Source organism: Acinonyx jubatus, chromosome D1 (genome assembly GCF_027475565.1).
Source record: "Acinonyx jubatus isolate Ajub_Pintada_27869175 chromosome D1, VMU_Ajub_asm_v1.0, whole genome shotgun sequence".
In the NCBI taxonomy this organism is placed as follows: domain Eukaryota; kingdom Metazoa; phylum Chordata; class Mammalia; order Carnivora; family Felidae; genus Acinonyx; species Acinonyx jubatus.
The window spans coordinates 67,158,596-67,176,236 of record NC_069390.1 but is presented as its reverse complement, the minus strand read 5'-3'; the positions used below and the strand labels follow the sequence as shown (position 1 = coordinate 67,176,236).

At 41.1% G+C, this 17,641-nt stretch overlaps 1 protein-coding gene across 4 annotated transcripts in view; it reads left to right on the top strand.

Moving 5' to 3' along the window:
• Nucleotides 1-17,641, top strand: part of SYTL2 (synaptotagmin like 2) — a 155,821-nt gene that overhangs the window by 8,920 nt on the left and 129,260 nt on the right. Inside the window, exons 4-7 of one of the 4 annotated variants that reach the window (XM_027039927.2) lie at nucleotides 4,692-4,787; nucleotides 6,084-6,143; nucleotides 9,006-9,062; nucleotides 10,279-10,475. The gene's annotated coding sequence lies outside the window, so the exon portion shown is untranslated. Of the gene's footprint in view, nucleotides 1-4,691; nucleotides 4,788-6,083; nucleotides 6,144-9,005; nucleotides 9,063-10,275; nucleotides 10,476-17,641 lie in introns of all 4 variants that reach the window. The other 3 variants (XM_027039929.2, XM_015074891.3, XM_027039928.2) reach the window with 3 other exon arrangements.

Here is a 17,641-nt window from a genome sequence, read left to right as displayed (position 1 = left end):
TGGTTTATGTGGGGGTTAATCTCAGGAAGCTGTGGTAGGAAGATAGAGGAATGAGGAAGGAAGAAAAAGAAGGCTATTCAGAGTGCCTTAATGAATGGATTCATGGGAGGTGGGTGACTGGGGCTCAGTCTCACTGGGAAACTCTGGGAGACAGTATACACCATAGCCTGAATTGTGTTCCCCCAAATCCATATGTTGAAGCCTTCATCCTCAATATGCCTATATTTGGAGATAGGGACAATAAGGAGATAATTAAAAATTAAGGAGGGCCTATAATGAGATCATAAGGGTGGGGCCTTGATGCAGTAGCATTAGCATATTTCTAAGAAGTAACACTAGGGAGCTCCCCTGAGGTCTTTCTTTCTCTTCGTGAGAGAGCACACAAAGAAGAGGTCACGTGAACACACAGTGATAAAGTGGTCATCCACAAGCCAGGAAGAGAGGTTTCACCAGAAACCACCCATGCTGGCACCCTGATCTCAGCCATCCAGCCTCCAGAACTGTGAGAAAATACATTTCCGTTGTCTAAGCCACGCAGTCTATGGCATTTTGTTATGGCAGCCCAGGCTTAGATAGTATAGAACACCCAGAGGGTGAGGGAGCTGCGTAGTTAACTCTCAAGTCTTATTCACCATGGGTTGAGGACTGCTCCTGAGGGCACTGATTCCTTGGCACTGACGGCCTGCACCATACTAGGGCCGAGCATGCTCCTGCCTGCTGTGGGCCAGAGAAGCCTTACTCAGACTGAGAGTCTCTTGCAGGAAGAAGCCTTTGGCTTGCCTGGTGAGTGCTGAGGGGATATGAGCAGGGCAGTAGTGGCCTCCACAGCCCCCAGTTTACTTTCCATCCGTAGCTCTGCTTATCCATATAATGACTCATTCAGCCAATGTGTTAGCTCTGTAAGGCTATAGACAATATCTCTCTGCTTCACAAATGTATTGCCAATGCCTAGCACAGAGCCTGACAAGTAATAGTTGCTCAAGAGATATTTAATGAATGTTTGGATAAATAAATAAATGATGATCCTTTTCAGAAAGTAACCCAGGGGGCACCTGGGTGGCTCAGTCAGTTAAGTGTCCGGCTCTTGGTTTTGGCTCGGGTCATGATCTCATGGTTTGTGAGTTCAAGCCCCATGTCGGGCTCTGCACTGGCAGTGTGGAGCCTGCTTGGGATTCTTTCTCCTTCTCTTTCTTCCCCTCCCCTGCTCTCTCTCTCTCTCAAAAAAAATAAACTTAAAAAAAAAAATCTTAAAAAAAAAAACCCAGAAAGTAAGTAAGGCATGTCATGCTCTGTATCTGACAAATAAATTACACATGGAGCATAAAACCTCTAAGTTATTGTGACACCTAAATCTCTATATTCACATAAATTACTGAACTCTCTTTACAGTAGCTGATTAAAAGCTTTACTATGCTTTTTAAATAAAGCTTAAGGTGTAAATTTTTATCCTTTTGCAACAAATCCTAACACCTTTTTTCTAGACCCAGGCCATTCCACATGTTGTGCTGGGTTTGGAAAGGATAAAACACACACAGCCCACCCTGCACCACAACAACCGGGCTCAGCCACATGACTCTCTGGAAATGGCTCCCAGCTGCCCACAGTTTGAACATAAATAAGGTGGAGCACACGAAGTTGAAGGCAGCATTACGGAACTCAGACCTACTCCTGTGAGCACTGGGAAGTGTGGAAGGTGCCCTGCCATAAAAGCAAGACTTCAGAAAGATTAATGAACAGTGATGCCTAGGTGGGAGTGGAATGGGGAGAGACTGGAGGCTGGGACACAAGATAGGAACAAAGAGCACTGAGACAACATGGCTGAACAGAAACTTGTGAGCTGTGTGACACTTTCTTATGGGGCCAGTAGCCTGGTTGGAGACAGAGGAATCACAGCAGTGAATGAATCAAAGTATATACAGTATGCAAATACAGTTTAGGTTTTAATCGAACTCCCTTACAAGGCCTCTTCTGTTAATCTTTGAAGTTATTTCCTAAGACACCAAAGGGGTATTTGTTAAAAAAAAAAAGTTATAAGTCATCACAAAGGTTCCCTGTAAATAATCAAGAATGCAAGTTTTCACAACTGTGTAACTTGAAAAGGGAGGTGAAATGGCACTGATTTTTGTGTGTCCATGGAATGATGCCTGAATGTTGCGTGCATACAGCACATGACTTTCTCTGAAACTAAGAAATTGTTTCCCTTAAAACTTTGCTTAAGTTTAAGCAAATATTTAAATATTCCTTTTCACATGTTCTGCATCTGGACTGTAGTGGTGATTACATGATGATATTCATGTATCAAAACTTCTCAAGCTCTATATTTAAAATTGATGACTTTGGGGACACCTGGGTGGGTCAGTCAGTTAAGTGTCTGACTTCAGCTCAGGTGATGATCTCGCAGTTTGTGGGTTCAAGCCTCATGTAGGGCTCTGTGCTGACAGCTCAGAGCCTGGAGCTTGCTTCAGATTCTGAGTTCCCTCTCTCTCTGCCCCTCCCCTGCTTTCTCTCTCTCTCTCTCTCTCTCAAAAATAAGCATTAAATAAATTAAAAGTAAATAAAATTAGTGACTTTGTATGTAAATTGTGCCTCAATAAAGCTGGTTTTTAAGAATTGAATAAAGGTCAAATCTATCCAGAGATGAATCCAGACAAATAAGAATACATATGTATGATTGTACTTACATAAAACTCTCGAAAATGCAAATGAATCTATTGTGATGGAAAGCAGATCAGTGATTGTTTCATTGAGGATGGGGTTTTATATACCTCATAGTGCTATCTATACATACATATATGGCACTATGAGGTTGAGAGACTTCCAGTTAAACATAGTTGAGTTTGTCTCCTCCTACTGAAACATGACTAAATAGGAAGAGGTGGGGCGGGGTAGAGTTGGAGGGAGTGTAAATCCACAAAGACTGATAAAATTAGAAAGGAGATGTGAGCAAATTTTGAAAGGTGGAAAATGAGTGGAGGAGCAAAATGTAACTGAGAGCAGAGGAGGCTACTATTGAGAGCCCATAGAGGATGCAGAACTTGAGGTGGTACACCAAAGGTGAGTGAGGTGCAGGGATTGGTTGAAGTTTTTATGCAGATATTAAAGCCAAAGCGTCTTCCCTATCCCTTGAAGTCAGGGAAACTACCCTCCACAGGTGATAGGAAGTATGTTCTCTGGAGACAATGAGCCAGAGAGACCCAGACAGACTCAGGGACACAAGACATATAGGGGTGTGGTGGGGTTGGGTTAATGGCAGGAGACTGAAACATGCTGATTCTGGGAAAATTCAAGTAATAAACAGAGGTACCCTCAGCCTTCTTTCTCAGATCTACTCCCACAAAGACCCTTCTTCCAAAGAGCCATCAGGCATATGTCCCCCCAGGCAGGAAACTGGAGGCTGTTTCTCTAAAGAGAAAACACCTCCACATACTGACATTTGAAGGATCCAGCGTAGGAAAGCACTAAAGGAAATTCTAGCTGACAGCTGTGCTGTAGGCCTAGAAAGTAATTAGCCCAGATGGAGTAGGAAAACTTGAGAGTTTGAGGGGGATATTGCCAGGGGGAAAAAAAAAAGTGGAACAAAAAGATTATTTGATATATTTTAGTGTCTGGAAATTAATAACAATAGGTGTTTGACAGGTCCAATCAAGCATTTGAATAGATTCATAGGAAACTGTGCAACTCAAAATAACAAGGTGATTGTTAACTCCTGGAAAAAAAAAGTTGTTCAAGAAAGGAAACATAATTGTAGTAATTACCTTCTTCATCAGTGTATAATATTTGCATGCTTTTTTGTTATATAAGTAGTCAACTGATGATTTATCCCAAAATTTGGACGATGGGGGAGGGAGTAAGTAAGGTCAGAAGTTTTAAGAGAACTAAATTCTTATTGACTAGAACAAGAAATTAGTTTATGTTAAAAGTGTTATTTCAAGTTAGTTAGAAAGAAAGTTCTATTTAATAAACAGTGCTGGAATTTCCAAATGCAGTCTATTAAAAACAACATTTGACTCTTGTGTTAATATAAAATACAGATTAAAGTGAATTAATAAACATTAAAAAATAAAGATTCTTCAAATAACCTTGAAGTACAAAAAGCCCTTCTAAGCAAGAGACAAACTGCAAAAGCCTTAAAGGCAAATGATACACAGATTTGACCTCCAAAGAATAAAAAATTCAGGAATGAGTGACAAGTATCACCACAAATTCAGTTAAAACAGAAACAACAAACCTGGAGGAAAATACGTGCAACATATTTAAGAGATAAAGGGTTAATGCTATCTATCTACACATAAAATTTTAAGTTGTTCTGTGTTGTTCTTTTTCAGATATATTTGATCAGTTTTAAAATATCTTGCTTCTTAATTGTACTTTTGATATTCTTATTTCTTTAAATGTATCAAACAAACTTATTTTATATTCTCAATCTGATAATTCTAATAATATCTGCAGTCTTTGCAGTTCTAATTCTGGTATACTTTGTTTATGCTAACACTTGCTCATGGCAGCTTGTTTCATGGTGTTTTGATTGTGAGTTCATGTCCATGGAAACCTTATTATGTGTGAACTTTCTGAAAGTTGGTTTTTGTCCCTGGAAGTTTGCTTTTACTAACCTAAATGCCTGAGAGCATTAACTAACCAAGAACCACTCTGAACAATATTTAGGTGTGATGAGGTTTTCTTGTGTTACATAGGCATGTAGATTCTGGTTCCAACCCTGCCCGAGGGTTGAGCTTGCAGTTTGCAATTCTCAAGGAAGACATTTTTCCTCCTGTACTGCCTGCTACCAGGTAAGTGGCCTTCCCTTAAATAGTCTTGCAAATCTGATTATGTCATCTCTCCTACTTAAAAAATTATAGATCCACTCATTTGTTGGGTCTTAGCTTAAGGATTACTTCCTTATGAATGCCTCCTCTGACTGCCTGCCCCCAAACTAGATCAGGTCCCCTTTCATGCTCTTACAGCACCTTGTACTTCTCCCATAGGCATTAATAGCAATTGTAATCAATTATTTGTGCAACTGTATTTCATTGAAATAGTAAATTTCTTCATCACTGAAGAAATTTCGTATCAATCACTTTCACTGCTATATCTTCAACATTAACTTAGGGTCCAGGGCATATTTGTTCAATAAATAAGAAATAAGGGACACCCGAGTGGCTCAGTTGGTTAAACATCTGAGTCTAAATTTCAGCTTAGGTCATTATCTCACAGTCATGGAATTGAGTCCTGCATCAGGCTCCATGCTGTCAGGGTGGAGTCTGCTTGGGATTCTCTCTCTCCCTCTCTCTGCTACTCCCCTGCTTATGCTTGTGCTCTCACTCTCAAAATAAATAAACTTTATAAAAAGCAAATTAACATTTTTGGGAATATTATATAATGGAGGGAATCTAGTTCCAAGCTCTGTCATGTCGTACCCCTTAAATGTCTCTAAGTCTCAGTTGCTCACTTGTAAAATAGCATTAGTAACATTTACCTCATGGAATTGTTGTGAGGGTTACAAATGATATATTTAAAGAGCTACAAAATAGCCCCTGGCAATGACAGATCCTTAATGAGTGGTAGCTTTTATTATTATTTGCCAGCTATGTCTAAGTTCTTGGGAATTGGGCCACCCAGTTTTTTGAGCATACTCATATATAGCCATTTGAAATAGGGAGTAATTTAAAGAGCTTTTAGCCCACAAGGAATCACTGCATCAATATGATAATTAATGCATTATTCCAGAAATTGGATTTTAAAATAATATAGACTTAAACTTGAGAATATTGCTTTAAAAAATAAGTGCACATGGTGGTTTCCTGGGTGCATATATATGTCAAAATTTATTAAGTTGTACACTTTAAATATGTACAGTTCATTATATGTCAGTTATCCCACAATAAGACTATTTTTTCAATAAAGAAAAAAATTAAGCCATCAATAACAAGTGGAATGAAATACATGTAATAGCTCTATTATTTAGGATGAAGTTTGATTCATTTAATTGTTTTTTTAACCACAGGATCTGTATCTATTCTTTGGCTTCAATTTGAGGACAATTTAATTGCTTCTCACATAGTTCTTTTTTTTCTTTTTTCATTGAGATTTGCACTACAGTTTGACAAACGTCAATGCCTTCACTGCTGAAACTCCACTTCTCAAATGTAAATATTAGCTGAAAGTTAATCTTGCTTTAACAGTACAAAAGGAAACTTCTCTCCATTTCAGAATTGATAGTTTTAAAAATATTTATATTTATAGTGATGCCCTGAAAAATATGCATAATGTTTATTTATTTTTGAGAGACAGAGTGTGAGTCGGGGAGGGGCAGAGAGACAGAGGGAGACACAGAATCTGAAGCAGGCTTCAGGCTCTGAGCTGTCAGTACAGAGCCTGACGTGGGGCTCGAACTTGGGAATAGCGAAATCATGACCTAGGTCGAAGTCGGACACTTAACCAATTGAACCACTCAGGTGCCCCAATGCCAATTTTTTTTCAAGCTGGCATCCTTCACAAATATGACTGATGAACTTGGGCCTCTTTTTGAAGTGACTACTTAAGTGTACAGTCAGTGAATCATATTCACACATTCAACAGTCTCTATTTCTGCTGCTGTTAGGGCAGCAACAATTGTTGTTTCACTTATTTAACACCCATCTTGTGCACCCTAAGTTGGTGTTAATGGTGTTATTGGAAGACCTGTGGATAAAACCCCAAGGCAGAGATATGAAAGGTGAGCAAGAACAGGTGTGAGTCAGCTGGGAGGTGATGCTTCTGTGAATTTGGTGAACAACTTATGAGATAGAGTGTCTTGGTTTGTTTTTTCCCAAAAGCAGACCCTGAAACAAGAACGTGGAATGCAGGTAGTTTATTTAGGAAGTGATCTCAGGAAGCACAAGTGAGGGAGTGGGGAAGGTGGATAGAAAGGGAGAAATGCCAACAAAGGGTGATGAATAAGTGAGTTACTGCTGTGTGAAACTGGGGCACAATCTTACTGGGGACCTTCTGAGGAGTCATTTGAACAAGCTTCAAAATTATTCCATCGAGGGGCACCTGGGTGGCTCAGACAGTTAAGCGTCAGATTCTTGATTTCAGCTCAGGTCATGATCTCATGGTTCATGAGAGTGAGCCCCATGTCAGGCTCTGCACTGATGGTGGGAGCTTGCTTGGGTTTCTCTCTCTCCCTCTTTCTGCCTACACCCCTCCCCCGCCTCTCAAAATAAATAAACTTAAAAAAATGATCCCACCAAGTGATAGGGAACCTGGAGTGTTTATCTGCAGATTCAAGTCTTCATTGTTTGAAGGGTGCCCTGGAAAATGGGGACATTAATTACACACACACACACACACACACACACACACACACACACACGGAGTAAGCAAGCTCTTGTTGGCTAAAGAAAGTCCTCAGAGACACCAACGATATGCCATCCATTGAGATAGAAAGCTGGCTGTGTGCATGGAAACTGCCCACTGTAGATGCCAGTGAACTCAGAGGTTGGATGAGGGAGTATGAGCTGGGACTTCAATGTTATCTGCTACATGGAGGGTTTGGGATCTTGATGTGATAGCATATCAACACTAGGTGTTGAGGATGTGTACCGACATGGTTAAAGCCATGGGTTTATAAATTCTGAAGGAGAAATTTTCCTTTACTGCTTTTCCAGAGTGAAATAAAATTGAGGAAATGCACAATTTGCTGGTCAATTCAATAGACTTTTCAGTTGTTTTGTACTCTGTAGACTGGTGGTCCAGCAGCATTAGTGTCATCTGGAATCTGTTGAGAATGCAAATTCCCAGGCTTCACCCCAACCCTATTAAATCAGAACCTCTGGACGCGGGACCCAGAAATCTGTGACAAGCCCTGTAGGCGATCCTGATACACACTCAGGTTGGGGAACTTCAGATGGAGACAAAACACTGTACTGAGAGACTTAACTCTTATCCCAATCACGGGGTCATCCACTGGGTGTGGTTTCCAATCTAAGTTGGGTGTGAAAATGGACAAATTATGTGATCTTTATGGGTCTTTTCCAATATGTAAAATGACAAGTTTGGACTAGTATACTGGAGTTTCAATTTTTTTTTTTTTAGCAGTGGAATACTTTCTTCCAAAGAAATTTTACTTGAAACATCAGTATATGAGACATGAAAACAGAGATCCTTGATTGGGATATTAGCCCAGTATCCGGTCTTCTCATGTTCCCTATGGTGGCTTCCTAAGCATCACTAGGGACCTTTGGGGTTCTAAGAGGTATAGTTTGAGAACCACAGCAACTTGAAGACCCTTCCCGGGCCCTCTATAATATGATCTAAGACATCAGGCTGACTTAACCACAGTTTACCTGATGATGATAGCTCTGAGATAGAGCTGTGATCGCAGACCTTGTATTCAAAGCCTGGCTGATTGCCTACCATCAGGGTGACCATGAGCAAGTCACGTAGCACCCATGGCATCCTCATTTATGATATGAAGTTAACTCTAATTCTTGTTATATGTGCCATTCAGAGCCGTTGACAGGATCAAATGAAATCACGTATATGAATATATTTTATAAGTTGCTAAGTCCTGTCTAATTGGAAGGGATTTTTGTGGGAGAAATTATCCTTCCAGGTAGTTTTCCTTTGTAACTGGTGCCAAAGATAAGTAGAAACAGAGAGTGTAGATAGTGAAATAGTCTGTAGTTTCTCCTTTATCTTCCAGGGATGCAAATGTAATTTTCCTTTTTAATTAAAACCTGTTTACCAGGAAGTGTCACTTTAAATAAAATGAAGCTTAAGCAGAGACTTGACTTAACCTGTTGACTTACTCTACGAAGCTTGTAAAAATAATGTTTGGGGTAATACTAATGTTTGGGGTAATTAGGTTTTTTTTCAACAATTTACTGCCCACATACTAATGGGGTGAGCCAATTTTGGAATATGTTGACTTAGCATTTGTAGCTCCTTGCATGTTTAGAACAATTTTAGTGCAACATTACTTCAGATTTATTTGTTTGTTTGTTTGTTTGTTTGTTTATTGTCAGATGGGTGTTTCAGGAGAGATTCATGCATCCACCACAGAAATGCCTGAGATATACCAGGTAGCATGTTTTGTGTCTATATTCTGTCATTGGTGAAGTCTTCAATAATTTCTTGTGGAATTTTTGCAAGATTATCTACTAGTAATGTCAAATATAGTTACTGGGGTTAGAAGGTAGTCATATTTAAGACCTCTTGTGTTCTAAACTCTCAGGGTAGCAGGTCAGGATGATCTCTGAAAACTGTCATTATAAGAAACAGATATCTGCCAATAACTCTGTATGACCACTTTGAAGGCCGCTGTCACATGGACCTACCAACATCTTCTAAGTGTGTCTCACTTTGCATTTCCTTCACATTTTCCCCATTACTTGGATCTTCACCTCACATTGTTGTACACCAGTCAGAACTCCCTTAGAAGGAATCAACGTGGACTGGACAAGGATTTTTTCACAATCACCCCATATTTGGGTGGAGGGGCATTCAGCAATCTCACACCTTTGAGCTGGCAACTGTGCCTCAGTTGCAAATAGGCCTTTGAACAGAGCAAATAGGCCTTTGTTGAGATCCAGAGGTTACTGAGGAGTCCAGCAGGCAGGAGTGGGGTGGGAAGACAAGGAGGCATGGAGAGGAGCAGAGTGTTTCAAGCAGAGAGAATAGCATGTAGAAAGGCCCAGAAGAGGAGAGCATGGCATGTTCTGAGGACTGAAGAAAGTCCACAATGGCCAAACTGTAGGGAGTCACTTGGGTAGTGAGATGAGCCTGTGCCAGGTCAAGGAAGATCTTGTCTGCATGGGCCTCATCTTCCTCATTCATCAGTAGGACTGGTATAGAGAAATGCTTCTCAAACTGCCTTTGGGAAACAAGGGGGTTCTACCTAGGAGCCTCAGAGGGCCTTGGAGTGTATGGGGTGGAAGGGAATGGCTCTGGTCCTCAGTTTCTCTTCAGTAAGAGTAGATTCACTAATATCCAGTTCAAGTGTTGAGCGTCCAACAGTGTTAGGAAATAGAGTTCCATGATTTAAAAATGATTGAAAACTACCAAGTCCCCTCCAGCTCTGGCACCTGTGCTGTGCCCCCTGAGAGAATGCTATCTGGGTTCCTAGGGGTGTGGACATATTGCCTCTAGAGGAGTGGCCCATTCTTTACTGAAAATATAGGATTATGGTGTGGGCAAAAGTTCTGGGACTTCCTGTTCATTTTTTTTTACAGAACTTTCAAAAACAGTCCCTGAAATTTCCACTTTCCCAGCTTGACTGATGTCTCTTTATGTCAGCAGGACAGAGGAACCTTCCAGCAAGCCTTTTATCTGGCTTCACAAGGAACAAGTGCATTGTAATGCTGAGTCCCCCTCAGACTACACCCACACAGCTATAAAGACACATCTACCTACACGGGAAAGAATGTGAGCCTGAGAATGAGGACCAACCTCTCCTAAAATGAGACTCACTCCCTGTCTTACTCATAAGTGGCACCGTAAGTACTGGTTGAATCGTCTGCTTTCTTTTTCTTCCAAACTCTTATTCTCTAGACTTTGGTGCTCCAGAGCAGCATAACTCATTTTAGCTTGTCCTTCACCCTCACCTGAGTCCCCTGGACTTGGCTTCTTGCCTCCTTGACCTGTAGATATTGCCTTTGAGTCCAGGCTGGGGCTCTGAAACTCATCCTTTGCTCACACATCTATGGAATCAGTATGCTATTCCTGCCTGGCCAGATTGGGGTCCTAGCTCCTCTGATGCAGAGCAGCCTGGCCATCTGCTCATACCCTGAGAGACCATGGTCACAATTTAAGGAATCAGTTTGGATATTCCCTGAGAGCTCCTGCCATTCCCGTCCCATCCCAGGTAGAGCCACCAGAAGCCGTCCACCAGGAGACTCAGGCCTCATCATTCAGTCAATCGTGACTGAGCAGTGCTTCTCGAAGTTTAACATGCAGACAGATCACCTGGGGATCAGGTTATATTCTGATATTTGGGTCTGGGGTGGGGCGGGATCCTGCATCTCTTAAGAAGTTCCCAAATCATGTTATGGTTCATGAACTTCACTCTGAGTAGTAACATGAGACTGTGTAGACTACCAACTTCAACTTCACCTGGAGATAGGGTCTGTAATGCAATTTTTTCCCCATTTATTAGCAAACATGTATTAAACGCTTTCTCTGTCTTCATGGTCATTGCTGCACTGATAAGATCCCTTCTTTGCTTTCAAGGAGCTGACAAACTAATAATTTAGAAGCCTATATGTTTGAGGGGCACTTGGGTGACTCAGTCAGTTGAGCGTCTGACTTTGGCTCAGGTCTCACAGTTTGTGGGTTTGAGCCCCGTGTTGGGCTCTGTGCTGACAGCTCAGAGCCTGGAGCCTTCTTTGGATTTTGTGTCTCGCTCTCTCTCTGCTCTTCCCCCGCTCATGCTCTGTCTCTCTCTTCTTCAAAAATAAATAAAACATTAAAAAAATTTTTTTAAGCCTATATATTTGGGACCTATATACTTTATAAAGCTTAATTCTCACAACATCCCTATTGGATTAGTATTATTTCTGTATTCTACATGAGGAAACTGAGCCTTAAAGAAGTTAAGAAGCTTGTCAAAGTTGTGCTGATGGGAAATGACAGCCCGGATTCCAGCTCACATCTCTGGCTCTGAGCCTTCATACTTTCTGGGATATCTCAAGCATCTCTTCCTTAATGCTCTTATGTTGCCAGAATCCATACAGTTGGGCCTCTGCTTCAGTTTCCTTGCCTAACACTTTAGTTTCTGGCATTCTGGCTTACTTAAGCTGAGCCCTGCTCCAACCCCTTCCCGCCCCTCCCTCCTTCCCCCTCCAGCTTGGCTAGTGATCCTGTATCCAGCTCTTTCCAGTCCCTCCTTACCTGTCCATCTCCTAGTTGGGATTCTGCTACAGATAGTCCAGTTGCCTGGAAACAAAACATCATTCCATGTTGCAAAATAGCTTCTAGGAACTAGAATGTTTCCTTTCCTCTATAACTCACCCCTCATGATTCTTTGAAGTTTCACACCAGGCATCAGGCACTTCCTAAAGTAAATAAGCTACCTAATAGGCACAGTGGAGAAAGAAGGAAGTGGCACTAATTTATGCAAACTTCATTCTCCGACCTCTTAAGCCCAGGGCGATATTCCTAATGGGCCAGGCATCCTTTCCCTAGGGATGGATGTGGCAGCTAGTAGAGCTCATGATTTGACTCATCCCAAACACAGTCTCTGCTCTGCCAGGCTCTGCTGAGGCTCTGGGGACAGCATAAAGAGTGGGGTAGAGTCTGGGGAGTTGTCTGCATAGGATGGATGTTACATAGATCACAGAAGTCCTGGCCTGTCGTCATAGTTTTGATTTCTCCTAGGGTTCCCCACTCCCTCCCCACCTGCCCTTCTTAGGACCAACTTTAAGCAAGGAGCTTACTTCTTATTGGCTCATTTACTCCCATGTAATTACCCAGTGCAGGGGGAAGGGAAGTATTTGCTATTGCTTCAACTGTTTCATCTTACTTAGAGTGGCAGAATTTAGCAAGAATTAGGAATTGAAATGTGTCATTGACAGTTTTCACTGACCAAAGTAACATTTTCACTGTTACTCAATGTAATCCATTCTACCCCAAGACACTATGACTTTAGGTGAAAAATCTCTACCAGAATTTTGTAAACCATTCCATGCTCAGACTGACACTTTTGATGATCATAAACCAGACTTTAGGCAATCTTCTGTAGGCCCTATATCATTTTAAGTGACATCTGTTACTTGTTTAAGTATTCCTTCCCTCCACCCGCATACCCAGCAGATGGCAATTCCTGCCCGACCCAAGCTCAAGTTTGTCATGGACCTTCTGACCCTCTGACTGCGTGTAGCTGGGTCCTCTTCCCGACACTGTGAGACAACTTTAACCACACCTCAGGCAGCATCTCTGTAAGTCATCCAAACTCCATCTGCCGTTGCCCCCAGTCATACAAAATGTAAACATGTTCACGGTCAACAGTGTGGTGGCTTGCAGTTTCCTTTAATTCAAAGTTCAAATCCCCCTCAGGGTTTACCATGGTTTCTGTGCAAGTCCCAGAGTCCTTTTTTGTTTACTCTGAGTATTCAGATGGCAGACAGAGAGCTTCAGCCTAACTAACCACAGCATCCTGTAGTCAGCATGAAGAGTTTACATGCATCTTGAAAACTTTTGAGTGTTATTTGATCTAGTGCCCTAAGAAGTAATCCAAAGTAAAATCTCAAACCTTTGCATCAATATTTTCCTTTGGGGACTCCAAAAGAAATTTTGTGATCAAATGCCATCATTTTTTACCTATGATGTTGACTGTGTAATTATTGGCAATATTCAGGCATTCTTTGTTGCAAATTCTTTTGAAACCACTGGCAAATGCTTAGTAGCATTGATAATATTGACCAAAGATTAGTTTGGAAATTTAATAAAAAGAAAAAATAAAATTTTAATGTTCTAAAACCTGACTTAAGTGTATTTTTACCTTCTCTAAAATCTGCATGCCATTTCTTGTCAGAAAATTGTAAATGATCTTAGTATAGGATATGTCTGATTAAAAACTATACATGCTGACAGCTTATAGCCTATTTTCTTATTGGTGAATACCAGCAGACAACATGTGCTTGGAATTCTACTTAAGGTTACTGCCACAATTTGGAGTATACTCTAGGACACTAAATATTTTCTGATCATTTAGCAGTTATTCAGTCATTCGACTAACATATATCTAGTGCTTACTATGTGCCAAAAATTGTTCTGGATTTTAGGCCTTCAAATGTTGAAGAGGAGGGGTGCCTGGGTGGCTCAGTCAGTTAGGTATCTGCCTCTTGATTTTGGCTCAAGTCGTGATCTCACAGTCGTGAGACTGAGCTCTGAATAGGCTCCTCACTGGGCTTTGAGCCTGCTAGGGATTCTTTCTCTCTCTGCCCCTCCCCTACTTGTGCTCAGGCATGTGTGTATGCACAAGCACATGCACACTCTCTCTCTCTCTAACTAAATAAACTTTAAAAAGTGATGAAGAAGATAGACAACATTTCCACCTGCATGGAGATTAAATGTTTGTTAATTGAATAAGTAAAGGAATGAATGTGGGTGGAGCGAGGGAGGATGCTGGGGTTAGACTGGATGGCGATCAGAGCACCCAGCCAGCAATCCCTGATAGTTCTCGAGGGCTTAGAGCCAGAAGGAAGTCAGTTCCAGGTCTGGACCAGCTTAGTGACCCTGCCCAATCTCGCTGTACTTACAGATCCTGTAAGAAGACCTGCCCTACATTCAAGTGCTTGGGAAGTTAGCGCCTCTTTCACCTCTGTCCTCCCTTCTCCACCCACTTGCTCCTTAATGTTGGCTCTGGTTATAGCCTTCTTCCCTTTTGGCTGGTTGCCCCTCTCTGCCTGGTTCCTTTGGATTGATGCTTTGGGGCCTGGGTGTTGGTTCTGCTCCTTGCCATCCTTCCTACTTTCTCTCCCTAGATTCCTCAATCTGAGCCTAGCTCTAGTTTCTAGGTTGGAGCCTTAGACACCCACTGACCAACTGACAAGTTGGATCTCAGGGGCATAGCAGCAGCAATTTTCACATAGGGGTATTGCTCAGAACCAGGCAGGCCAACGAGGTTGGGGGTGCAGAATTTATCTAGTTTGGATCAGGACCACAATTGGGAAGAAGAGACTGGCAGGAGAAGGTGAAGAAGTCAGGGATTCAGGGTGGGCTCTCTGTGTGGCAGAGTAACTAAAGTGCAAAGCAAAGAGTTTAGGTAAGTTCCAGTCTTACAGAAAGGCAAGCATGTCCCTAATAAAGGGTTAAGGACAAGCCTAATTTGGTGGACACATGGGTGCACACCAAACCCGGGCTATCTTAGTGCTAATTCCAGACTCTGTAACTGGGGGGGAAGGATGTGGCGGGGGGGCTCAAAAGGAAACCATTGATCTGGCAGTCTGATTAGGGCTGAGACTCATAGAGAATACAAGTTCAAAGAGCAGACTTTGAGAGGAGACAGAAGAGGGTGTGAATCTCAACTCTGCTATTTACTAACTGTGACATTGGACAAATCGCTTCACCTCCAGTCCCTGGTTTCCTTACTTGTAAAATGAGAATGGTAACACCTACCTCACATGGATGTGGTGAGGATTAAATGATGAATTTGGGGTGACAGTGAGACTTGTTCAAAAAGAAGACGAGTCTTTGAACAGTGGGCTCTCTCCATGAGGCCCAAGTGGGGAGGGGGCAATGGTCAGCAGCCAAGTGCCGGCATGCCTGGCTCTGGTGCCTATTGTGATCTAGCACAGTCATTTGGGTCTGGCAACTGGAAAGCAATAACACTCAGTGGGTGTGCTCTCCCACCAGGTCTGGGGGAGTGGGTGGGTGTTGGTTCATTCGTCTCTGCCACGTGCTCATGTGTATATAGTACTATTGTATTTGCCATGGCTATTCCAGGAGCTCATAGCCTCTGAGTATTAAGTCAGTATGTCTCCTTCCTTCTCAAACAGTGGTGACCAAAAATTGGAAATAAATAAATAAATAAATAAATAAATAAATAAATAAATAAAAAATATATATATATCATTATATATATATATATATATATATATATATATATATATATATATATATAATCCCCTGATGCTGAGTCCATTCCAAATATCAGTTTGGACTTAACCTTTCATTCTTCTGCTCAGAGATCTTTCATTGCTCCTTATTTTTTAACTGCATCATTTGCTAAATTTTCTAAGGCTTTTATAATCTGATTTCAAGTTATTAGTCACTCAGCTCCCTTGGTTCCTAACACCTCCTGCTCTGTCCCACCCAGGCCTGTGCCTCTCAGTCAGTTTCTCCTTCCCTTTGGGTGTTTCACCTCTAGATGCTCCTGTTCTTCTTCCCCTCTTAAAAATCCTACTTTTTCTTCAACCTAGCTCAGGTATCACCTTACCCTTGATGCCTTTTGACTCTTGGAATGCTTATAGATCTCCATATCCCTGAACTCCTGTGATACTCAATAGTTTAGAATTTATCAAATTTCACAAAATCTATGAAGCCATCAACTGAAGATGCACCATTATTTTATGTACCGTTAGAAAAACCTTCTAATAAAACTGGCACCCACAGAATGTAAGACACATCCTTATTTCAGGAAGATTAAGCTGTAAAAAAGTTTGTCTTAGGATCAGTGAAATACGGTAATTATTTGGTGCTACATATTATTCATAATTATGATGGACATTACCACTGTTTTATTTTTCTGATTCTTCCACTAGAATGTATACTTCATGAGGACAGATTTCATGCCTGGCTCATTTCACTGTTATATCCATAACCATCTAGCACACTATCTGGTCCTCAAGAAATGATTGAATAAATAGACTCCTAAAATGAATGGAAAGTTCCTCAAAGGCGGGGATTATGTATTACACACTTCTGTGTAGCTATTTTTAAAATTGACATGTAATATACATAAAGTGTACTAATCTTAAATGTAGAGACTAAAGTTTTTAAGATATATCTGTATATCTACACTATAATCCCTGAAATGAATATATAAAGCATTTTCCTATAGTCCTTTCCCCAGTGCTGAGGAAGTAGGAGATATATGTCAATATTTATCTATACTCATTGATTCATTAAATGGTCTCCAGCTACCCTTGTATATGGTTCATTGTCAGTTCACTCCTGTTTTCCCTGGTTCAATGGTTCTCAAATTCTAGCCTTCATCAGAATTACCTACAAGGCTTGTAGAAACAGATTACTGGGCTCCACCCCCAGATTTTCTGATTTAGAAGGTCTATGGTAGAGTTTGAGAATATGCTTTTTGAACAAGGTAATGTTGATATGGCTCTGGAGGTGAGGAAGAGGGGGTCTTCCTAAGGGTATGAAATATCTCCCATTGTCTGACTATTAAATGTCTGGTTAGGGGTTCTTCACCTTTTCTTTGTAACAGGTGGCCTGGGCAGCATGGTGAAGACCCTGTACTCCTCAGAAAATATTTCTAAATTGAATAAAATAAAATACCTAGGACTCCAAAGAAAACTAATTATATTAAAATGGATTGTTCAAATTATTTTAAAAAATATTGTAAAAATTGTAATATTTACAGTATTTACAACAAGTCATCTGTATTGTGATATGAAACATTTGGGGTTTCCATTGGTGGTAAACTCACTCACCTACGGATAACACTACTGTGGTTGTTGCTTACATTTATAATTGAAAGAGATGATAAATTGCAGATAGAAGTTAGTGAAAATAAGGAGCCTAGGTTAAGAATCCTTGCCCTGGTGTAGTCTGAAATGAGATGCTCTACCTTTGGCACTGGGTGAAGTTTCAAAGATTTTAGGTCTGTGTCATTCAAGTCTGTTACTGATTAAATGCCTCCTCTGTGGAGCTGTGATAGATGCTCAACATTCAGAAAGGGCTAAGATGCTTTCTCTTCCCTTATTCACAAGTATTCGATTTCAGTGACAGAAAATTGAAATATAAACTGGTAATTAAAGTGGAGTATGATAGGGGCATCTGGGTGGCTCACTCAGTTAAGTGTCTGGCTCTTGATTTTGGTCATGATGTCATGGTTCATGAATTCCAGCCCAGCATGACACTCCATGCTGACAGTGCAGAGCCTGCTTTGGATTCGTTCTCTTTCCTTCTTTCTCTGCCCCTCCCC